This window comes from Silene latifolia, chromosome 3, assembly GCF_048544455.1.
Source record: "Silene latifolia isolate original U9 population chromosome 3, ASM4854445v1, whole genome shotgun sequence".
In the NCBI taxonomy this organism is placed as follows: domain Eukaryota; kingdom Viridiplantae; phylum Streptophyta; class Magnoliopsida; order Caryophyllales; family Caryophyllaceae; genus Silene; species Silene latifolia.
Window position 1 is genome coordinate 57,733,821 of NC_133528.1, and position 18,788 is coordinate 57,752,608.

Below are 18,788 nucleotides of genomic sequence, written 5' to 3' on the forward strand. Positions count from 1 at the left end.
GATTGCACAGTATCAAGTGACTTCTTTTTAGACAAAAGCTGCTTCATGAATTTCGTGTAAGCAGGCACTTGATTAACTAATTCTAAGAAAGGAACTTGCACATTTAAACTACGAATAATATTTTCAAATTTGTTAAACGATACATGTTCCTTTGTCGGCACCAATCTCTCTGGATACGGGGCTGTAAGAAGCAACTTAGCCCTCTCCTTTAAGTCTCTCATACCGGCATCAGTGGGAAACTACTCTATGTGATTCTAATCTATGAACGAATAAAGATAAACTGAAATTAAAGAGTCGGAATTACTGAATGAAAACAGGAGGAAGAATCCCAAAGCACGAACGAAAGTAAAGCAAATAAAACCGATTGTATTGTATGATTATAAGATCTAATGCTAAATTCGATATTGAACCCTAATTATTTCTCTAAAGTTCGATGATGTTTTGCAGTAGGGAGGAGTTACGTTATATAGATAGTCTTACGTAACTTTATTCCTAAAACCTAATTACAATGGGCTTCGGAATTCTAATTCTCGTCCTTATTTTTCCACGCCAGAATCACGGTGAGGTCGATCGACCACTAGGACCAGTCGATCGACCAACATGCGCTGAACAGTAGCTTCTGATCTATCTCAGAAATCGCGCTCTGGTCGATCGACCAAAGGCACCAGTCTATCGACCACTTCAACAGGTACTTGGCTCCAAAAGCTTCGTGAATTCGTCTTTCGAGCCTCAATACGCGCACCAAGTTTGCTTCCCGAGTAAATACTTCATGTCAAATGCAATGTTAGGTACTCGGGGACGGATCCGGCTCGATTTCCGCTGGATTCTTCAAATTTCTGCAATATTACACAAAAACACAAAAGTAGACGGAAATAGGGAAAATAGTAGCTTAAACTACATAATTGAGCTCTGAAATGCGTGTAAAATAGGGTGTAAAACATCATATAAATGACACGCATCAACATCCCTTATATGTTGGATATGAACTGGATCCTACCTGGCCATACGTGAAAGATCTCCATGGCAATTTCTGTGACCCTTCCTTGCCCCACTCTACCCCCACTTTTCCCTCTTCCTGAGGCCCCACATGGTGCACCTCGACCACAGGTTCCCTCTTACGACTTGTATTACACTATGCCGAGGGCATCTACTGTTGGGTCAAGGTTGACTTCCCACACTACTAGGGAAGTGGGTCAGTCTTCTAGAGCTCCATGTGTCGCTCCTCATGCTTCTCCACGCACTGCACCCTCCTCTACTACTGAGACTGGACCTGCGCCGGTATACCCGGCTCACTTTATTTGTCCCCCTCCTTTTGAGCCACCACTGGTCATGGATCAGGGGGGCATGATTCCCTTTTGCTTGATTTGTGCAGGCGTACAACTAGGTGTGGACAGCGGGCCGCCCACGGGGGCGCTTGGTGAGAACGAAACAAGCGTTTGCATTTTGTATGGAGTCGCCACCAATTTTTATGGGAAATTGGAACCGTTCGAATACCTCGTGTCATGTCAAGACACAAAGTAGAGACATGAACACTAAGTAATCGTTACCCTTAGCATTCTATGTCTAGAATGACTCTCGTGGATGCCAATGAACACGGGTGCTCACGGAGATCTGGAGTAAGGGGTGAGGGTACGTATTAGGAAGCTCTTTTGATCGAACACCTAATCCCGCCCGCCTCGATAGCGGCCTCTACTAATGATTAGGGAAGTTATTCGTACTTGATATATCGTCGGCTATATGCATGCAATGCAACATCCATTAGATTAATCCTAGCATGTGAAGAATTAACTAAGTCGGTTGACAGTTAATTAGCAAACAATTTGGTCAAAGTTGGAGTTAATGCTCAATTTCATGTGAAAATATACAAACAATAAGAGAAATACAATGATTATAAATTACAATAATGAAAATTACAATGGATTAGGGGATTTATGTCGAAAATACCTTTAAAACGGATAATTTGATAAAAAGAATAAAAGAAAGAATTACGAACAGATCAGTAGGTCATAATACGGATAATAGTTAGTTAATACGTAAACTAAACAAACCAGGTCAAGGCAGAAACGGAGTTCAGGGACAGAAATCATCCTGGAACAGGCGCAGCAGGACTGCGCCCTCTGGAAGAGGCGCAGCAGTTGTTGCGTCTGTTCCAAGGGTGAGTTCTGGCTGTGAAGCCGGAACTGCAAATCGTTAATTTGAATCGATGAATTTAATGATGGATTGAAATATTTACTCGGATGGAAGTGATTAATAGGTTAATTACATGTGAATGATGGTCATAAAAGCGATAAAACACGGATGGGATGAATCGGAAACAGATTAATCATATGAAATAATGGAAATATTAATGAGTCCTCTATTGAAATAAATCAACTAACATTAGATATGATGGATTAATGACGAATATGCGGTAAACATGATAAAAGACAGATTAAAATTATGTCAAAGACGAATTCCAGAAACTCAATATGAACAAATTGAATCTCTACAACCCGGAATTGAATTATAATGACGAAAACCCGCAAATATTGGATTATTTAGGATTTAAGTCGGACTTATGATAAATTACGACATATTAATGAATGATGATTATAACATATGTGGAATTATTATGATACTACGACGAAGAATTAACAGACGAACAAGCAAAAGAAAGATTTTGAATACGAATTACAGAGGACAAACGAAGAAGAAAGGAAGCAGGAACTGCGGCAGCCTCACGAAGAGTCGCAGCAGGAACTGCGCTCCTTAGAAGAGGTGCAGCAGTTGCTGCGTCCTTTCTCGACGGTTATTTACTGGAAATCCGCAAAAACAGATTTTAACAAAGGGTTTTAGAAATCGATTTTAACGGTACTTTCGACATAAACCTTACAATTGATGATACGGAAAGGTAAAATACAATAAATAAAGAGAATTATACACCCTCAGACTTACATGTTGACAAAACGAGAAGGACTAAGATATCGATTAGTGATGCTCGACGCGAATGCAAAGAGAGTGCCCTCGTAAGAGGAAAACGATTGATTAATTAAGTTGATTGATGTGGAGTTGGTCAAATTGGTCGGTCATGCAACGGAGAGGCTGGTACCCGGAAAGATCCGAGCTTACGTGGTCGAAAGTTCAAGCACGTAGGCGCCAGTAAGTAAGAACAAAGTCTAGAATGCAAAGGGAGAAGAGAAGGGCGGACACTCGCGTGAGAAATATGAGGAGCGAAGGCTCCTATTTATACTAATCACGTGAAGGAATTAGGGTTTCGGAGACTCTTTGGAAGTGAATCTCGGAGAGATATGAAAAAGATATGTAAGACATGCAAAGAAGGGCCTGGGAAAAGGCGCAGCAGCCACTGCGTCTCTTGGAAGAGGCGCAGCACCTGCTGCGTCTATTCCCAGGAGGTTTCCTTCTGCTGAAGAAAGATTTCCGCGTTTGAGTTATGGTAGGACGGAAATAATTCGATTATCTTATGAATATTACGGGATATTATTTGCCAAAAGATGAAATTTGTGAAATATGGAATAGAAATATCCGGAACATTCCAGAATATTCTGACTCGGGATTTAACGGTTATCAGAAAATGGAGACGGTTTTTGACCCGGACTCCGAATGTACTCTAATTACTGCCAAAACGACCGTATCGGGACGTAGATGACAACTAAGAGGTAGACATTTAATATTTGAGCAATCACTTGACGATAATCTTACGAACTGTCACAAATCGTTCCGCGTATCAAACATGCGGCCCAATCATCACCGGGTGGTTTGCGGGAGGTGCAGAAATGAGGTATCTACAGAGCCCCCACTTTGACTGAGGCTTGGACAAGGCGAAAGTCAAAGTATAGCCATCAGGTCAATCGAAGATTACAACCTGACGACTATGGCGACGCGAGGCGCTCAAGGGGTCGAGCCAAGGACTGTCGTCGGGAACATTTTAGAGTCCGTCGACTATCGGGAGGGTCGTTTAAAGTCCATTAGACTACGTAAGGAGGCTCGCCAGCCATAAGAAGAGACCATACCTGAGACTTCTTTCTCGAGATGCTTCCGGGGGTGCGTAGGAGCTAAGGGTAAGACCTAAAGGGTATATAAGGATTGTGCTAGGGTATGGGGCCCTAAAGGAAAGCATTGACGGGAAGGAGGCCTAATAAGGTCAACTTAAGGGTAGCTAAGGCTTGGGTATAGGAACACGGAGATCGACACCTGTCGTACTCGCGGGGAAACACAAAATATAGTGAGGGACAAGCGGGACGTCGGTAGAAAGCTGGGGATCCGCTGCGTCGGTCTCAAGCGAACTCGGCAAAATCTTGAGGTTGAATCGCTTGCGTCGGTCTCAAGCGAACTCTTGTTGGGGAATGTGTTGACGATTAGGAACATCTTGATCGTCATGGAAGAAATCTTGAGTGAGCAATCCGCAAAAATCGCCGAATTTGGGGACAAATATTTTGACGACTAGGAACATCTTGATCGTCATGGAAGAAATCTTGAGTGAGCAATACTGCAAAATATCTGCTACTGGGACAAATGAATAATAATATGCAACAGTCCGCTGCTGGCTTGATAAAATGCGGGCCGGAACGAAAGAAGATCGTCGAATGGGCCAAAAGAGTAAAATAGCATCGAGGAAGAGGCGCACCAAAGATGGGCCCACAAATAACGAACTTATAACGAATTTTTGAAAATCCATGTGGAGGGAACAGAAGGAAGAGGCGCAGCAAGAGCGGCGTCTCTTGGAAAGAGGCGCGGCCTCTTTGCGTCTTTTCCCAATTTGGCTTTCTGCGTAAAAACGCGAAATCGAGGGATTTGTTTCATTTGCATTCGAAACACAATTCACTCATTTCTCTCTCAAATCTTCACCATTTCCGCCAAGGTTCGATTCAAAAGCTTGCTTTAAATATGACTAATCGAGGTATGTGTCTTAATCTTGCATTAATCTTCTTCATTCGTTGAATTTTGAGCCGCGAAAATTAGGGTTTTCGACCCTTTTGATCGAAAATTTGGGGCTTTTCCTCCAAATGGTTTTGCCTTGCCAAATTGACACTAGAAATGGATAGTAGGTGATGTTAGGAACATAACCATGCATTCGTTTCGAATTTTCATCAAGTTTTGAGCCTTTGAATGAATTTTGAGACGGTTTTACAGCTGAACCGTAATTTGCTTCGAAAATAGCCTTAGGATTGCCCATTGGCGATGAAATTTGATATTTGGGATCCTTGAACGATGGGCAAACTTCCTACCATCTCGGAATTTTGGTTTGTGACAACTTTTCAGGACACCTTTCTAGGGCATAATCACCGTTATAACGAAATGCTGCCGAATTTCCGACTCGAACCCAGAACTAGGCTTTGAATTGGACTTGACTTGACCCAATTTATCACATGAGTGATCGGGTTGGCGGGAACGTGACCAAGGATGGCACGGTAGGAGCAGTTTCAGGGCTTTGAAGGCTCGAAAACCCCTTAACAAAGGCTCGTCGTCGTGTGACGCGGCCTGAATTTACTTTAATATTGCAGGTGATGAGGCTTCTACTTCTGGGAGAGCTCCCATGGAGATAGACACCGCTACTGTTGAGGAGGCTTTAGAGCAGGCCTTCACCGCCGCGGTGATGGCTGCCGGAGACGAGGCTCACGAGGAGGAGGCCGTTGAGGAGGAAGAGGTCCCGAGACGGGCCAACGTCGGGCGAGGAGGTCGTCAGCTGAGAGGAGCTCTGCGTGGTGAGACACGGGAGAGTAGGCACCTCGTGTGGGCTGCAGAGGGTCACCTGTCCTACAGGACGGTGAAGAGCTTGGTAAATAAGAATTCACTACTCATTATTCATCCTCTTTCATTCTTTTTGTCCAAATTTCTTTCAAATTTCATTCAAAACTAAAGACAGCTTTGTTTCAAATCATAATAGGAGGCCGGGAATATCAGGTCGTTCTCGGGTTACACGACAGCGATGGAGCACTACGAGCAAATTTGTCGGCGGAGGAGAGGGCCATGATCGAGCGTGGAGCGTTCGGTCCCCCTGGTTCAGTCCGGAAGGATATCGTGAAGAGGAAGTTGCGGGCTAACCTTAGCCTGGTCCGTGCTTTCTTGGATCGACCGGGATACGACTTCCACGTTTCACCTACCTTTTGGTGAGGTGGGTGTCACTCCGGAGGATTACGGCATGATTTACGGTGCCGTGTGGGACCGAGGAGATGGTGTGGCGGAGAGGCGCTATGAGGGCGGACTCGGCCGAGGCGAGGAGATTGATTGGCTGGAACTTGTCGCCGAAGAAGGCTGTTGCGATGCGGGTTTGGTACCCAGTACTTACGTTCGAGACTACTTTGGGGAAGACCCGTGGCCCGGTGACGATCGATGGGAGGGAGACAGCTCCTCCTCCTGTCTGGTGAGCAGAGGGCTCGCCCGTGGCTTTGGTGGTTCTGTCTTCGATTTACCTCGGAGACAAGGGCGAGAGGCTATCGACGAAGCTCCTTCCCTTTCTTTCGATCCGAGTTCCCTAGGGCGTTGGGGTCGGGTCACTGCTGGTTTTGCGGTCCTCATCCGCTTCATGAGGGCCATGGTTCGTCCGGAGTTGATGGAGAAGGGGACTTCTCCGGCGCCGTCGGACACAGGCTCTTGTTGGAGGTATGAACCTTCCTTTAGACCAAAGTAAATTCCTTTCTTTATCAAATCACGAAAGATCGTCATTGATTATTCTGTCTTACAGGCGTGGGTGTACTCTTACTTCCCGAGTTTCGCACCCAAGAGGACGGAGCCGTTGGAGAAGGCCTATCCCGTGGTGAGGGATTGGGTCATGTCTTGGGACGAAGAGCAAGCGTTCTTCTCACAATGTCTACCGGCGGGACGTGAACGCTCTTGGTGACGCGTGAGTATCCCATTTGTATTCATTTACTCTTCTTATACTTTGCTTTTAATTGATCATAGGAATGATCTCTGCCTTTATATTGTCGCGGTGGGTGCCGGACCTTGGGCGGAGTACGAGAGCGCCTCCTTTCGTCGCCGAGGTCCTTCGACCTAGGAGCCCGAGTCGGCCTTTGTTGAGGACGTCGATGGGTCTGTGTGGTACTTGGGCGAGCGGTTGGCTCGTCGGTGCTCTCGGGACGCGTTGACGGTTCCCGTCGATCCTCCCAGGACGATGTTTAGGGTGCCTTCGATCGAGAGGGAGGCGGACTTGGCGGTGCCGATGGCGACGACCTTCTTCTGCCTGGCGAGGACTACTCGGCGTTCCTTTACGGGAGGTTGGCGTACTGGCCGGTAGTGGTGAGTATCTTTTACTTTTGCTTGATTTGATTTTACGACGAAAGATCATTGATTAATGAGAGCTATTTGTCTTTGCAGGAGGTTCAGGCGGCGGGCATCGAGCCCCTAGAGTACCCCGAGACCCTCGAGTACACTGACGCGACTGGGAGGACGACGATCTCCGAGTTGCGTGACTTTGACGTAGCCGTGACGGATCTTTGGCTTAGATGACTGGCAAAGATCTCGATTCGGAGGGTAAGCTTCCGACTTGTATGACTTTTGTGTAAGAACACATTTGATTGAGTCTGCTCAATTTGCTGAGAATTTCTTTTGATAATGCAGGTCGCACCGTCCCGGTTCGTGGCACTATGGAGGGTGGCCAACCGGCTGCGAGCTACTGCCATCGAGGCACTCGTCGGTGGTCGAGGTCGTCAGGTATGAACCTCATTTGATTGATTTTTCTTTGATTTTGATTTTCGATCTTGCTTGAATTGATTGACATGAGCCAATTTATTCTTTGTTTTACGTGGTGACCGCGAGTGGAGCGAGAGCGACCGATCTCGGGAGGAGACGGCTCGCTTGTTGAGGGAGCTCGAGGTTCGGGACGCCGAGATCGCCGTTCTGGTGGCGAGAGTTGCCGAGTTGGAGGGCGCCCAGCAGTAGTCTTGTGTAGTTTTGTAGACTTGTACATTTTGGACATTTGATTTTGAAACATTTTTGGACTCTGTTTGGGGCGCAAGCCCCCTTGATTTTCTTGGACTTTTGGACTTTGTTCGGGCGCAAGCCCCCGGTTGCTTGTACATTTGTATATACGATGGCACGAGTGCCTTTTCTTTCTTTGGGTTGTGTTGCTTGTACCTGCAGGTTAGTTCTTGAACAGGTTTGGTAGACAACGGTTTACGCCGTCATGCTGCCGAAATTTACATGGAAATTACGCAAAACATACATTTTATATACATATGGCCTTAATCAGTACAAAATGAGACTCAAAAGAGCACGAGGAAAAGCAAAAATTTGCTGGAAATGACCGGACGGTAGGGAGGGTTACCCCCTAAAAAAAGAAAAAAAGAAATCTGTAAGTTAGAGATGTGGAAATGAAATTAAGAAAATAAAAAAAAATGATAAAAAAAGTAAATGAATTATAATGGAAATTATGTCCTAAGATGAGGAATTGGAATTTTTTAAAAATGGAAATGAAATGTATTTCCTAAAATGAAAATGTGCACATGTGGTAAAATGGCGAATTGTCGATGTCGTCTCGAAATGCGTGCCCGCGAAAATAGGAAACTTGAAACATGGTAAACTGCTCGTATTTACCAAAATAAAATCCCGTAGGAATAGGAAATTATTCGTTATAGAATTAGGAAAGATCCAAACGCGGAAATCACAGAAGTGAGATTGGGGAAGAGGCGCAGCATGAGTGCGTCCCTCAAGAGGCGCGCGAGTCTTTGCGCTTTGTTCCAAGCAGTCCGTTCTGGCGGATTTTTGGAAACAGCAATTAGTATAAATAGCAGCGTCGACGGGGCGTTAATTCACACAATTCTTCCGTCTCCTCCTCGTCTATTCACATAAAACTTTCAAAATAAATCTTCAAGAGAAAATTGTCATTATGAATACTTTGGAGATCCGCTTGAAGGAATGGACCAACAAGTTTTCGAATATGGAGAAGCACGACATGGGTGCTTATAACCTTGGGTCTTTGTTGAGTTTGAAACTCATTAAGGTAGTAAAACCGTTCTTGGATGCTTGCCTTGACTATTGGGACCCGAATTATCATGTTTTCGCGTTCCCGGGAGGTGATATTTGCCCGTTTCCTGAAGAAATTGCTGCTATTGGTGGGTGGGACCCCGAACATTTACCTGCCATTCCTTCCACTTCACAAGGGTATAAGAGCAAATTCAGAGACTTGCTTGGACTGACTAGACTTGAGGTGGATCGCTTAGTTACCCCGAAAGGCGTGAGAATGTTGGACTTTGTAGACCGATTCATTAACAGGGCCGACCCTACTGTTTCCCATGTTGCCAGGAGGAGAGCATTTGGCTTTTGTTTGCTGCACGTGTATGTCTTCCAAGGACACGTTGATGAAGATTTGAGAGGTGATCCCCGTCTTTTGGGTCTTATTGAGCAAATGGAGCTGCGCAGGAGCCTAGCTTGCTTATGCTTAGGAGAGATCATTTTGGGTTTGGATAATAGGAAATCCAACCGCGATCTGCCGTTTCGGGGAGTCCGTCATTTTGCGGGTAAAAGACATCATCTTTTTTTTTTTTTTTTTTTTTTTCGTTTTTTTTTTTCGTTTTTTTTTTCGTTTTTTTCGATGTCTAATACCTGCTCTAGGTAGGTTTGGCTTATGGAACGGCTCCGATTGATCGAGCCCCCAGTTCATGTACTTTCCTATCATGCCCGTTCGATTGCGATGAGGACGCGGTTGTACATGGTGGACTTCACCCGGGTCTGTGACTATTGGAAGAACAAGCTGAAGAATGATGATGGTCCGTTGATTAGGTGGGTCGCACCGTGGTGGCACCTCAAGTCTCACATCCTTTGGAGTATCTTCTTTGGATCCCACTAGGTCCGTGCGCATTCCGGGATTGGAGTTTATGGTATGCATCTTTCCGGAAAGATTGATGAGGCAAGTTGGGTTGAAGCAGATGATCCCTAGGCTTGATACCGTCCCATGATCGCTATGGCGCTTACTACAGAGAGCCGAAGAGAGTGGGCCGTTAAATGGGCCCAAAGAAACATGTGGTTCTTGAGCTTCTCCGCCAATGCTTTGTGGGTGTCGGATTCTTATCTGAGGTGGAGAAAGGCTGCAACTCCGGAAGAGCGCGAGAGGCGAGGAAACGTGAGCCGTTGATTACAAGGTGCGCGAGGGAGAGAAAGAGAAGGAGAAGCATCCGACAGAGGGAGAAGAAGAAGCGGGTTTGGTCATTCATCCTTCAAAGAAATCAAAGACTACTCCTGTCGCAGAAATGGTGGTTGGCAATAATGGAAGAGTCAGGCCTCGAGAAAGACCGTTGGTGATTAGGTCTGAAGTGGTGCAAGAGCGCCCAGCTCGAGGTCGTGACAAGAAATATGATAGGAATGACAAGGGCAAGGGGAAGATGGAGGAATAGCCCGAGTCCCTTTATTTATTATTTGATTATTATTATTATTGTTGTTGTAATAAAAAGGAGGGATTTTTAGAATCCTAGCCTATTCTATTTTTATTATGTAACGTACTATTATTATTAGAAAGTGAATGAAATAAAAAAAGGTTAAATGGTTATGAAACCGTTGAGATTTTCCACTTATTATTCTTGTCGAATTTCAAACGTAATGCAAATGTCCTTCTATTTACATTTTTAGATATAATGGGTTGAATCCCGTGAAGGATTGCCTACGTATTCACTTAAGAAGCGAAATCAAACCCTTGCGCGTAGTTCGAGTAAATGTAAAAGAATAATTGTTCGAAGCAAGAGCTTGTAATGAACATAGAAAATAAGCATGAGCTTTTGCTTACTCTGGAGGTGCGAATTTAGTTTATTTGATGATATGAGGATGACAAACTTGTCAAAATGCAAGAGCACAGTGACATTTAGCTTATTTCAGCTTGGCCAGGGGCCGTTTATTTAGTGCCACAAGAGCGACACATGGGTTTACGCGAGGCGCGTTTTTGTCCTATTCTAGGCATAGTACCGTTTCAATTGGTCGAGGTTTGTGGGGTTTGAAAATTCATTCCCATCTAGGTCTGTGATTCTAACCGCACCCCCTGGAAGTATGGATTTGACTAGAAATGGTCCGGCCCAATTAGGTTTGAATTTTCCCCTTGGGTCGACAGGTAAAAGAGCTCTAACCGATTTGAGTACTAAGTCTCCTTCTTTGATGTTTCTTGGCCTAACCCTTTTGTTGAAAGCTCGTTTGATACGGGCTTGATATGTTTGGACATTATGTAAGGCGCGTAGCCTACGTTCATCCAGGAGGATGAGTTCTTCATACCTATCCTTCTTCCAATCGGCCTCCGGGATTTGACTTTCTAGTAGAATACGCAAGGATGGTATCTCTAGCTCGATTTGGTTGTACGGACTTCCATGCCGTAGGTCAAATAGAAAGGAGTAGCCCCAGTGGGCGTTCTAACAGATGTACGGTACCCCCATAAGGCGAAAGGTATCTTGCTTGGCCAATCTCTGTAGTTGTCGATCATTTTCTTGAGAATCGTGACAACATTCTTATTTGCCGCTTCTACCGCGCCGTTAGTCTGTGGTCTATAGGGCGAAGAGTGGTGATGCTTAATCTTGTATTTGGCTAGCAATTGCTCGGTTTCGGCTTGGAAGTGTGACCCATTATCGCTAATGATCTCATGTGGGCAACCATATCGACAGATGATGTTGTTTTGTATGAATTTTGCCACATTTTTAGCCGTAAGACCAGTGTAGGAAGCCGCTTCTACCCATTTGGTGAAATAGTCAATCGCCACTAGAATGAAACAGGTGACCTCTGTTCGGCTGGGGTTATCTTTCCGATTATGTCAATTCCCCATGCGGAAAATGGCCAAGGAGATGTCATCGTGTAGAGCAACGAAGGAGGGACATGTTGTACATTCCCGAAGATTTGACAATTGTGGCAGTGTCTCACGTACTTGATGCAATCGGATTCCATTGTGGTCCAATAATACCCCAAACGTGTGATTTTCTTTGCCATCATGGGCCCACTCATGTGAGGACCGCATTCTCCGTCGTGGACTTCTTCCATCACCTTTTGTGCCTGTGAATGATCAAGGCACCGCAGGACTACACCAAGAGGTGTTCTTTTGTATAATTCTCCTTGCATCAGAATGTATTGGGAAGCTAGTAGGCGTATAGCGCGTTGTCCCCTCTTGTCCATATCTGGTGGATAGGTACCATTAAGCTTGAAATTCAGGATTGCTTGGAACCAGGGTTCCTGTGCGATTTCCTCTTCGTCGGTGATTTGATGGACGTAAGCCGGCTCTGACCGTCGTTCGATGCACAAAGGCATGTCCATCATGTGATCTGGCATATTAATCAAGGATGCGAGTTTCGCAAGAGCGTCTGCAAATTGATTTTATTCCCGAGGTAGGTGTAGGTATGTTACATGATCAAAGAATTGAGCGACTTGGTCTATCCTAGCCTGATAGGGTGCAAGGCTTTCGCTTCGGATCTTCCAGGATCCTGTAACTTGGTTGATGATCAGTGATGAGTCCCCATGTACTCGGAGGTTTTTAATGCCTAAGCTTACTGCCGCTTGTAGTCCAATGAGGCAAGCTTCATATTCTACAGCGTTTTTTGTCACCTCGAAGTCGAGTTTGACAGCAATCGGTGTATGCTCACCTTCAGGAGAAATGAGCAACACTCCTATTCCGAATCCTCTTAAGTTGGATGCTCCATCAAAGTATAGGTCCCAGGAGTCTATATCTGTTTGAAGTATATCCTCGTCGGGAAATGACCAAGTATCTATGGTTTGTGCGTCGTTGATGGGATTTTCTGCGAAGAATTCGGCAACGGCGCGACCTTTTATAACTTTCAGTGGCACATATTTAAGGTCAAATTTCGAGAGCATCGAGTCCATCTTGCCGGGCGTCCGTTGAGGACGGGTTTCTCGAAGAGGTATTTGACTGGATCCATTTTGGAGTATATCTTGACGGAGTAGCTAAGCATGTAGTGACGTAGCTTCTTCGTTGCCCACACAAGAGCGAGGCATGTCTTTTCGAGTTGTGAGTATTTGCACTCATATTCCAAGAACTTCTTACTTAGATAGTAAATAGCTCTTTCTTCGCTTCCTACAGTTTGAGCCAACATGGCACCCATGGCGGTTTTAATTCTTGTGAGATATAAACCAAGAGGTTGATCTCGTTGCGGCGGCATGAGCACTGGTGGTTTAGCCAATATCTCCTTGATTCGGTCAAACGCCTTTTGACAATCATCATCCCACATGGTATGGTCTGTTTTCTTGAGTTTCTTGAAGATAGGCTCACAAATCATCGTAAGTTTCGATATGAATCGACTTATATACTGCACTTTTCCCAGGAATCCTCTGACTTCTTTTTCCGTTTGAGGTTGTGGCATTTCAATCAGAGCTTTGATTTTTGAGGGATCTATTTCTATACCGCGTTGGCTAACGACATATCCCAAGAGTTTCCCAGATGTTACCCCAAATGTGCATTTCTGGGGGTTGAGTCTCATGTTGTACTTTCGTAGCCTTGCGAAGAACTTGCGAAGGTTTGCAATATGTCCCTCTCTTTCCTTGGATTTGAAGATCATGTCATCTACATATACCTCAACTTCTTTGTGCATCATGTCATGTAGGAGTGAGTGTTGCGGTGCGTTGGTATGTAGCTCGGCGTTGATCAATCCGAATGGCATTACCGTATAGCAATATGTTCCCCATTGGGTGACGAATGCGGTTTTGTGCATATCTTCCATGGCCATCTTGATTTGGTTATAACCCGCATATCCATCCATGAAGGATAGTAATGCGTGGTCTGCAGTATTGTCTACCAATATATCGATGTGAGGTAGAGGGAAGTCATCTTTCGGACTCGCTTTGTTCAAGTCCCTAAAATCAACACAGACACGGATTCTCCCATCCTTTTTGGGCACGGGTACTATGTTAGCTACCCAGTCAGAATACTCGGAAACTTTGATGAACCCGGCTTTGAATTGCTTGTCAACTTCTTCCTTAATCTTTAGAGCCCATTCTGTTCTCATTCGTCGAAGCACATTTCACGGGTTTGAAACCTGGCTTAATCGGAATCCTATGTTCGGCAATATCCCTGTCGATCCCTGTCATGTCTTTGTAGGACCAAGCGAAAACGTCTTTGAATTCATTTAGGAGGTCTATGAAATCGGCCCTTTCGGTTGAGCTCAAGGTAGTCCCTATCCTAAGTTCTTTGGGTTCTAGTTCGGTTCCTACATTGATGGGTTCGGTGTCCTCTATTACAGGTCCCCCTTCCCCTTCTTGTAGTATTTCTTTGGCTACGTAGGGAGGTATTTCGGTCAAGTCTGGGTTTTGGTCATCCTCAGTATCATCGTAAACAGAATTGCACTCAAGATAACACAAAGAGTAAGCAGAACCTGATTTATTCATATTAAGATTTGAGTAAAGTTGAAACAAAGAAGCCAACCTGATCCATGGTCGGTGGCGGCAAAGGGACGATGGTGGGGCATTTCCCGAACTACGTGACTACTCGAGGCTAAGCTAGGAGAAATGAAGGGAGTGGGGATGACAACAGGAGTAGATTCTCTAATGACTTCTCTAGACTCGACTCGACTCGACTCCGACTCCGACTCGAACTCGTCGTCTTCTGGTTCTCCTTTGAACATCTCTCCTTCTCCAGTGGTGAGCTTGAAGAGTCTTCCTTGATTGTTGGTCCATTTGATAGATTTTCTCCATCCTTTCTTCTGCTTTGTGTCGATTTCTGTGATCAACGCGGTGGGGTTGAAGCGATCGTCCTGAAGTATCATAGTAATGATCTCATCCTGCGCGGCCCTAATGAATCGATCTTCTCCAAACAATAGGCTAACAGCTTGTTCGTCTAAGCAAGGTGCTTGACGGGTTTTGACGGTAGGAACCGTTTCTGGAGGAATGAAGTAGCAATCGTGAAAGATCTCGATTCCGGCTAGCTTCCTCTCAAGATAATGCCAAGGTTCGGGAAATCCATGAAAGAGTTATGAACTTCCTTTTTGAACAAAATACCCATTTAAAGTGGGGAGATATGGCCTCATTTGGACTCCTACGTGCTTGCGGTTTTGGACTTGGGCGAGCATTTCGAGAACTTCCTCTTTTGTGGGTTTGTACCCTAAACCAAGTGGTATTCTTGTTGAGTTGCCTTCCTTGTATGGTGCGAAGGTATTCTTCCGAATTGGGTTCAAAGGCATTCCAGGGAAGTATCCCTGAGATTTGAGTATGTGGTTGACCACCAAGTTAGAGTAGGGATTATAGTATAAGGGTGCCAACTCACTTTCTATGACGCTTACACTTTGGAAGCCCCCAAGTTCGTATATGGGATCCGCAAGGACTTGATTGTTTGATTGCTTCTCGATTATTGCCTTGATGGGTGACGAAGTGATCGTCACTACTTTGCCATTTAGTGGGATCTTGATCTTTTGATGAAGGGTGGATGTTACCGCTTTGGAAGCATGAATCCAAGGCCTTCCCAGAAGTATGTTGAATGAAGCTTCGATGTCCACTATTTGGAAGTTAACCTTCCGTTCGATTGGTCCTGTGGCTATGGTTAGGTTAGCAAGTCCTACCACTTTTCGTCGCGTACCATCATATGCACGAACACCTTGATTTGTAGGAGTCCAATCCGACTCTTTCATGCCTAGTTTGTATGCCGTTTTGAGGGGTATGACGTTGACCGCGGAGCCATCATCTACCAAGGTCATTGGCACATTTTTCTTTAGACGGATGAGTGATGTATAGAGCAAGGTTGTGACTAGCGCCAAAAGGTGGCAAGTCTTCATCCGAGAAAGTAATAGGATTACTTAGCTTAGGTGATTCTTGGAAGACCAAGTTGACTATATCTTCAGGAGTAGAGTTATGTGCTACATTCAATTTGGCCAAAGCTTGCAGTAAAGCTTGGCGATGTGGAAATGAGCTTGCCACTAGTTGCCAGACTGAAAGATCAGCCTTGGTTTTCTGCAATTGCTTGAGCAAATGATCAGTGGGGTCATCTTCGTTGTCATTTGGTGTGACGACGTTGGTTGGACCGTTTTGAGTAGTGCTTTGATATGGGCGACCCGAACGAGTTAGGTGATCCACATCTTGGTCTTCACCATCTTGGACTATTTCCTTGACTAGGGAGTTTTCAATGAGATACTCGTACTCATCGTCATTGGCCCAAACCCCATTAACTGCAGCTAGTTCCTTCATTCTCATGATATCACTTTCTAGTCGTATGATTTGATCGACTAGTTTATCAACCACGGTGACTACTTCTTGCATAGTGGCATTTTGAGAGAAGATCAATGGTACGCGTTCTTTAGGTATTGCATTGGGATTGCGCAAGGCCGTTACCATGTTTTCTAGTTCCCACACTTGTCTATCTATATTCCTTGCCCATGTGATGAAGTCAGAAATGGTGGGGGAGATAGTAGAGTAGAGCCTTTCTTTCTCAATTGCATGAATTTCATTTTCGGTGGGAGAAATGAGGTGTGAGCAATCTAAGGTAGATTCGTCACTTGTAATCACCAGAACTCCAAGAGGATTCTGGGTGTTGTTGGGCTTACCTCCTGGTGGAATTGGAAGTCGACCATCTTCAATCATATCTTGAAGCACGTGTTTCAACTTATAGCATTTTTTTGTGTCGTGCCCTTTGCCCCTATGGTATTCACAGTATGAATTTTCATCCCAAAACTTGGACTTCTTTTCGGGTTCGGGAGTAGGTCCAATGGGTTGGAGTTTACCTTGCTTCATTGACCTTTTTAGAGCGTTGGAGTACGTATCCCCAAGGTTTGTGAATTTCCTTGGTGGAGTAGTTTTCTTAGATGGCTCGAGAAGGTTAACTTCGTCGGTCTTGCTAGTAGAGCCGTACGAACGACTTGTGGACCCTTGATATCCTCGACCTACCGTTTTGGACAAGAGTCCTTTACGGATGTCATCTTCAATTCGTGTCCCTAATACGGTTAAGTCCTTGAAAGTCTTGATGCTTTGATATCTCAAATGGTTGGCATATATGGGCTTGAGATTATCCACAAACTTTTCCACAAGAGTAGCCTCATCCGGGCGTTCAACTAGTTGAGTACTAGTCTTCCTCCACCTACTTAGGAAGTCGGTGAATCCTTCTTTGTCATTTTGGGTAAGAACCTCTAGAGTACGCATGTTGACTTGGATCTCGGCATTATCCGCATATTGTTTAGAGAACTCGATTGCGGCGTCTTCCCAAGTAGCGGCCTTCTTGTGATCTAAAGTGTAGAACCATTGCTTCGGGATGGTGTCAAGAGATGAAGGAAAGATCCTTAAGAACATCTCGGGTTTGATGCCTTTGATAGACATGTAATCCTTGAAGGCACGGATGTGGTTCAAAGGGTTCTCATGTCCTTTGAACTTAGGGATATCCGTCATGCTAAAGTTAGTTGGCAATTTGGAATTGACGGCTTCATACTTGCGATTGTTTTCCCTATAAATGTCATCCCCTTTAAGGTACATCAATTGCTCCTCTAGGTATTGGAGTCTTTTCTTAGCTGCAGTTGTCCCTATGATAGGATTCTCATCCCTAGACTCGTCATCGGAGTAACGTAGTACTTCACTTTTAAGGGGAGGCAACCTTCCCTCTACATCAAAGATACGGCCTTCGATGAGTTCAAGGCGGTCATAGGTTTGGTTTTGGGTAACTTGCATTTAGGCTAGCGCGGCTAGGATTCGATCATTACTATCTTGAATTTGCTGGAGATTCGTTTCATCACTTGATCCGGGCATCTTGGAAACTGGATAAGAGATCGGCGACGAATCAAAACACGATCGACCATTCTATCACACTTGCTAAAAGAGGAAAAGTTTTGACTCGTGAAGTGGGTGTGTGCCACTTGTGTTGAGTGAGTTTTGAAGAAAGACAAGGTCTTTGAAAATGTGTGTCCTAGTCAACCGTAGTGTAGTTGTAGGAGTGGACTCGAAGTGAGGTTTTGAAATGGGCTTGTGGCCCGAATTTTGACACGACAAACGGACAGAGTTTTGACCGGATTTTGCGCTAATTGAAGGCCTTTTTTTCGAATTTTTGTTTTGAAATTGGGTTTTGATTTTCGAAAATTCGTCATGATTTGTTTAGAAATGGTGATCACGTAAGGTTTACACATTTATACAAGCATTATAACGGGATGCTGAGTGCATTTATAAGGGTTTGGTTTAAAGGGTGGGTTGCCATACCGAACCATCAAACCCGAAGTCTGTGGAGAGGCTCGTGCCAAACAAGAGTAAGGCCGATTCCTAGTCCATTTCCTCAAGTAGTGAAGGCCCTTGATACAAACAAGAGTAAGCATCATGGTACGGATGACGTCAATCGCTATCCATCCTTAGGCCCAAATAAGAATTAGGACCGTTTAGACGGGACGATTGGTCGAATGGGTTGGGTTGGGCCTAGGAAGGCCGAATTAAACGGTCTAGGAAGACCGAGTTATGAAAACCGACAATTGTCTTGCACAAACTATTCCCTAACCTTGTTCAAGTTTCACCCTAGCTACACGTAAGTGTATTATCCCAATGAGTCGCCAAAGCGTGGACAGCGGGCCGCCCACGGGGGCGCTTGGTGAAGGTCAAAAACAAGCGTTTGCATTTTGTATGGAGTCGCCACCAATTTTTATGGGAAATTGGAACCGTTCGAATACCTCGTGTCATGTCAAGACACAAAGTAGAGACATGAACACTAAGCAATCGTTATCCTTAGCATTCTATGTCTAGAATGACTCTCGTGGATGCCAATGAACACGGGTGCTCACGGAGATCTGGAGTAAGGGGTGAGGGTACGTATTAGGAAGCTCTTTTGATCGAACACCTAATCCCGCCCGCCTCGATAGCGGCCTCTACTAATGATTAGGGAAGTTATTCGTACTTGATATATCGTCGGCTATATGCATGCAATGCAA